This window comes from Lissotriton helveticus, chromosome 8 (assembly GCF_964261635.1).
Source record: "Lissotriton helveticus chromosome 8, aLisHel1.1, whole genome shotgun sequence".
NCBI classification, from domain to species: Eukaryota; Metazoa; Chordata; class Amphibia; order Caudata; family Salamandridae; genus Lissotriton; species Lissotriton helveticus.
In genome coordinates, this window is record NC_136069.1 from 817,738,209 (window position 1) to 817,744,208 (window position 6,000).

General features: G+C 46.7%; 1 protein-coding gene across 2 annotated transcripts in view; it reads right to left on the reverse strand.

Moving 5' to 3' along the window:
* Positions 1-5,687, reverse strand: part of LOC144772936 (P2Y purinoceptor 8-like) — a 255,181-nt gene extending 249,494 nt beyond the window's left edge. Inside the window, exon 1 of one of the 2 annotated variants that reach the window (XM_078657633.1) lies at positions 5,573-5,687. The gene's annotated coding sequence lies outside the window, so the exon portion shown is untranslated. The remainder of the gene's footprint in view (positions 1-5,572) is intronic. The other variant, XM_078657634.1, reaches the window with a different exon arrangement.
* Positions 5,688-6,000: the final 313 nt, after the last annotated feature.

Below are 6,000 nucleotides of genomic sequence, written 5' to 3' on the forward strand. Positions count from 1 at the left end.
GCCCTGTCTGACACCTCGGCGGACCGGGAATTTACCCGAGGGCTTGCCATCCCTCCCACACCTTACTACCGCAAAGTTGTTCTCATGGAGTCTAATGATGGTTCTAAGGAGGTGGGGGGGAACTCCTAGCTTCTGCAGAACCTCCCATAACTTCCCCCTCGGGACGAGGTCAAAGGCTGACCTCAGATCCACGAAGACCATGTACAATCGACCTCCCTCTAACGTAACCGTCTTCCAGTACAGAAGAAGGAGGCGAAAGATTTGATCCATGGTCGACGTGTTCTTTCTGAAGCCAGCCTGTAAAGGGCTTAAGATGTCATTGGCCTCGACCCAGTCTAGGAGATGGTCCAGAATGAGGCGCGCGAAGATCTTTTGGGGCACGTCTATAAGGCTTATAGGCCTGTAGTTGGAAGGGAGCAGAGTAGAGCCCTTCTTGTGGATGGGCACAATCTCTGCCCCCAACCACGACCCAGGGATCGCCATACCTCCAAGAATGGCATTGAATAAGACGAGAAGGTATGGGCCCCAGATATCCGGGTGATACCTAAATAGATCCCCGGGTAACCTATCCAGGCCTGGCGCCTTCCCCACTGCTAGACGTTCTAGGGCAAGCTCCACTTCCCCCAGGGATAATTCCATTCCGGACTCCTCAGCACCCGAGGGCAATTGCATCTCCACGGCCGAGCAGGAACTGGCATCTAGGTAAAGAGCCCCAAAATGGGACTCCCATACCGCAGGGGCTATATTAGGCTCAATCGCTTTACTAAGTTTCCCTGACCCATTGTTTACAAGGGCCCAGAATTGCCGGGGGTCCCTGGATTTGAGGGCATCGTAGAGGTCCTGCCAATACTTCCAATCCCACTCGGTCCTTGCAGCCACCAGCACTGATTTATGGTGGTTCCTTAAGTCAAGCACTTTGGCCTTATCTGACCCCTCTTTTATGGCTGCAATAAGGTCAGATTTTGCAGCCCTGCAGTCTGGGGTATACCAGGTGGGAAGAGGTGTCCTTTTCTTTCGAATTGGGACCTCCGGATGAAATACCTCGGCCAAGTCCCTCACTAGAACCTGGTGGATGTTTCCCAGTTTCTCACAGTAATCAGCAGTTCTAGGTTCGTTCAGAAGGGTCTCCACCTCCATGAGGCTAGGGAGCGCCAGCTCGTATAATTTCTTGATTGACTCCTCCGAATTTACAAGCTTCCCCCACTTAACTCGGCGCCTGTTTGTGGTCAGGAGCAAATCCCCCATATCAGCCCCTTGGCCAGCTGGGGATGAGTCCGTCAAGGGCGAAGGGCACACAATATTTAAGCAGAGAGCGTTGTGGTCGCTGTCTGTCCTCTTGATAACCCTAAAGTCCCGCACTTTGGGCCAGAGTGAAATATCCACCATAATATAATCTAGCCTCGACTCATGGCCCCTCCTGTTGAATGTACACACCGAGGGGGTATCGGACGGAGTGCGACCATTACACGCCCTCAGCGCGCCATTCAAAGTAAGGGACATGAGCTGTGTCTTTGGGCATTAGGGGCATGTGAGAGAGGAGAGGAAGTGAATGTAGCATAGCCATGACCAAGAGCCTGGAAACCTTCCTGGTGCCTCAAGGAGTTACTGTACAGAATCAGATCGTGGGCTGTGATTTACCATTGGGTACTCTATAATGCACACGCCATGATTTTGTGCAAACAGAAAACACAACAAGAATAAATACAAAAGAAAAAACTAATATCTTTGGCTTCAGATCCTTCGCTGTTAGGATAGAGGTAATGAACTTCATGAACATTCACAGGCAACAGGAGTGGCTCTATCCAACTAATCTCCACTCTAATCTACCACACACCTCCATAGTCTACCCCACTCTAATCTACCACAAACTCTCCCACGCCAATCTACCACAATCTAATTCTACTCCACTGCACTCCAATCTACCTTACTTGAGTTTACCACACTCCACTTCACTCTACCCAAATCTACCCCACTCTACTTCACTCCAATCTACCCCACTCCACCCCAATCCATCCTACTGCAATCTGTCCCAGCCCACTCCACCTCAATCTACCCTACTCCAATCTACCCCTCCCCAATATATCCCACCTAAATCTACCCAACTCCAATCTACCCCTATCTGCTCCACTCCAATCTACTCCACTCCAATCAACCCCACTCTACCCCAATCTACCCCAACCCACCCTACTGCAATCTACCCCAACCCACTCTACCCCACTCCACTCTATCCCACTGCACTCTAATCTCCCCAACGTAAATTCAGTCTACCCTACCCCAAACTACCACACTCTAATCTACCCCGCTCCAATCCAATCTGCCCAACGCTAATATATCCAATCCAACACACCCCATCCTAATAAGCACCACTCCATTCCAATCTACCCCACTCCACTCTTCCCCAATCTATCCAACACCCTCCTCATTTTGAATCCACTCACATTTATCCAACTCAACTACACCCAAATCTACCCTCTCCACTCTACCCCAATCTACCATACTCAATTCAACCCTACCCAATCTACCCATTCCACTTCATTACAATCTAGCACATGCCACCCAAATCTATCCCACTCCAGTCAAATCTAACCAACTCCACACCAATCCACCGCACTCCATCCTACTCCAATCTATCCTACCCCACTCCACCACAAACTGCCCTACTACATCCAATCCACCCCACTACAATCTACCTCAAAAGACCCCACTCTAATTTACCCAACCCTAACCCAATCTACCCTACTACAACCTACCCCACCCCATTGCAACTTACCCCAGACCACTCTATCCTTTTCCACTTCAATCTACTCCACTTCTATCTGCCCCACTCCACCCCAATCCACCCCACTTCTCTCCAATCTACCCTACCATAATCCACCCAACACATCCCACTCAAATCTACCCCACCCACTCTATCCCACTATAAACTAATATAACTCACTCCACTCCAATCTACTCCTCTCTGCTCGAATCTACTCCTCTCCATTCCTATCTACTCTATTCTAATCTACCATACTCCTATCTTCCCCACGTCACTCGAATCTACCAATCCACTGAAATCCAGTGTTCCCAAATCTATTGCACTACACTCTAATCTACCCCCCACATATCCCACTCCACACTACCCTGATCTACCCCACTCCAATATACCCCATCCCAATCCAATGTACACCACTTCACTCCAATCTACCCCAATTCAATCCATACCACTCCAATCTAGCTCAATCTACTCCACTCCAATCTATCCCACTTAACCCAAATGTACCACTCTACTGCACTCCAGTCTACCACATCCTATCCCAATCTACCCCACACCAATCTACTCCACTCCAAACTACCCCAATCTACCCCATTCCATTCCACTCGACTTTACTCCACCCAATCTACCCCACTCCACTTCCTTCTAACCTACCCAACTCAATTACTGTCTACGGCCCTCCACTCACATCTACTCTAATCCATCCCACTACATTCTTCATCAATCTACTCCACTCAACTCTACCCAGTATATCCCACTACATTCTACCACAATCCACCACGGTCTGCCCTACTCCTATCTACCCCACTCCAATCAACCCCACTCTAATCTACCCCATTCTAATCTACCCCAATCTACTCTACTCCTCTCCATGCTACTCCACTCCGCCCCAATCAACCCTATTCCCCAAAATTCAATCTTCTCCACTCCAATCTACCACGTTAATCTACCCAACTCCTCCACTCCAATCTACCCCACTCCAATGTACCCCAATCAACCCCACTCATTCTACTGCACTCCCCCATTCCACGGTGTACCAATCAAACCCACTCATCTCTACCCCAATCTAACCCATTTCACTCTACCCCAATGTACCTAACTCTAATCTACCCCACCCCATGTTATGCCACTAACTTTTAGCCATGATGAACAGCAGTCATACTGGTGTACATAATGGCTAAAACATATTACCAAAGCCAATAGATCTTGCATAGGCAAGACCTATTGGCTTTGCCAATGCGTGTTACTTTTAATTTTCCTGATATTAAAACAAACATTGCCTGCAGCAAGCTCGAATCCATGCATCCTTTCATACCTTGCACAACACTTGTACAGTATGTCTTCACAAGTTCAAAACTACTGCTAAGAGCAAACTGTTATAACCTGATTTTTTGTAATGCATCCTTTCCCTGGTTACCCATTCCCTGTTGCTCAGCCAGTATGAATGTGATGTGTATGTGGAATGTTAGAATGCCTGATGAGTTAGTGGAATGATGGAGTGCCTGGTGAAGTGAAGAGAGAGACAGTTGGCGTGTGTGGACTGAGCAGCAAGGATGCTGCTTCTGGTGGGGTTTAACTTCCTATCTTCTACTTACCATCTAAACCTGACCTGTAACTAAGCTCAAATAAACCTTTCAATTATTACCTACCTCATGACTACCTCTGGACTTCTTTCGGATTACATCACAAACAAGGACCACTATTTTAGCTATCTAATTTACTAATAGGGGCACTTTTATTTTGGTACCCGGGTCTATTTTCTGTCCCAGTACGCCCTTAGATCCCGGAATATGTACAGCATGTCCAACAGCAGTGCAAGCTTCCATAAGACAAAACAAAACCGCTTCTGGCAAGTCAGAGTAGTAGTCTAGGCATCCTTACATTACAACAAGATTCAACACGTTCAGTTCAGCACAAAGATTCTGTGTGAGAGAAATAAGCATCAGCGACGGCTCCCCAGGAGCTACCTCTCAATAATATTATTTGTGCCGACGAAAATGTTTTCATTATTGGGCGATCAACTGACACTTGTATAGCACACAATCTGCCATTTAATAAAGCACTATAAATCACTGCACAGGCTCTTGGTAGTCGGGGGGTCCAATAAAGAAAAAGTTTCCATCGCCGACCGCAGCCTGCTTTATTGTTTTACATAAGTATGCGATCAGTAGAGTGAGCATGCAAGTTTTAATGGCTGCAAGGCTTTTTTATTTTAACAAATGCTTAAATGATTGGCATGGCCAAATCTTAATGTACGACTTGAAAGGGACAGCGAAGAGGTAAAGAGGAAGTGGGGTTTTCCATTCCGCCTAGCTAGATGTCAAGTACCAACTCCCACATAAGACATTGAAATACGGATGTATTTTTTTAACTTTTTTTTTAAAAGGGTACAGGAAGAAATGAACACGTACTATTGTGCAACCAACACGTTATCGGAAGGCGCATGAAGTAACAACCAGTACTGAAGTAACCACGCATGAGCCATGCTTCGAAAACTGCACTCATATGCCTGAGATTAAAGTAAAAAGCGACACAATTACAACTTTCTGTATGGAAAAAACAACGCTAAGTTTTATTAGTTGGTACGAAAAGCACTACCAATCCAAACAAAGGTATAAAAAGTGGCTAACCTTCCTTCAAAATAATCAATCTGCTTATAATGTACATACAGCGCTGTAGAAAATTCTGATATATGTAAACACGCGATTTAAAAATACATATTGGTACCCATATCGTGCAGTTTTAAACATCCTAAGGCTTGATCTACCTTAAGATCTCAAAAATATGGACCGTGAAGAAGATGCGATGATAACTTACCCGGTTACCGTGGCAAAGATGTTGGTGTGCACAACAACACGCCCTCCCTGGCGCTTCCTCTGCAGTGCGGTCACTGCCTTTCACTTCTCTTGCCTCCTATATAATGCGAAGCAACGTTTCCTTCCGAGGCGTGGTTGCAATCCGTGGCGTCACCTTGCTCTTGATCAATAAGCGAGCACGTGCGATTGTCTATTTTTTTCATCACAACGGTTTGTGGAGAAATAGAATAACATATGCAACCCGAGATTCGCGAAAGGTGAATAAGGGCGAATGGTAAAGGATTCACTGATCCCGTAGGCAGTACCACCACTATTGAAACCCATACCAGGTGATTCCGCCAGTTCATCAGGGCACTATCAGTGTGGTCTGTGGTTTCTGCCCAGAAGTCAGATATCCTGAGCTGCACGATGGTTACAATGTCTGAGCCA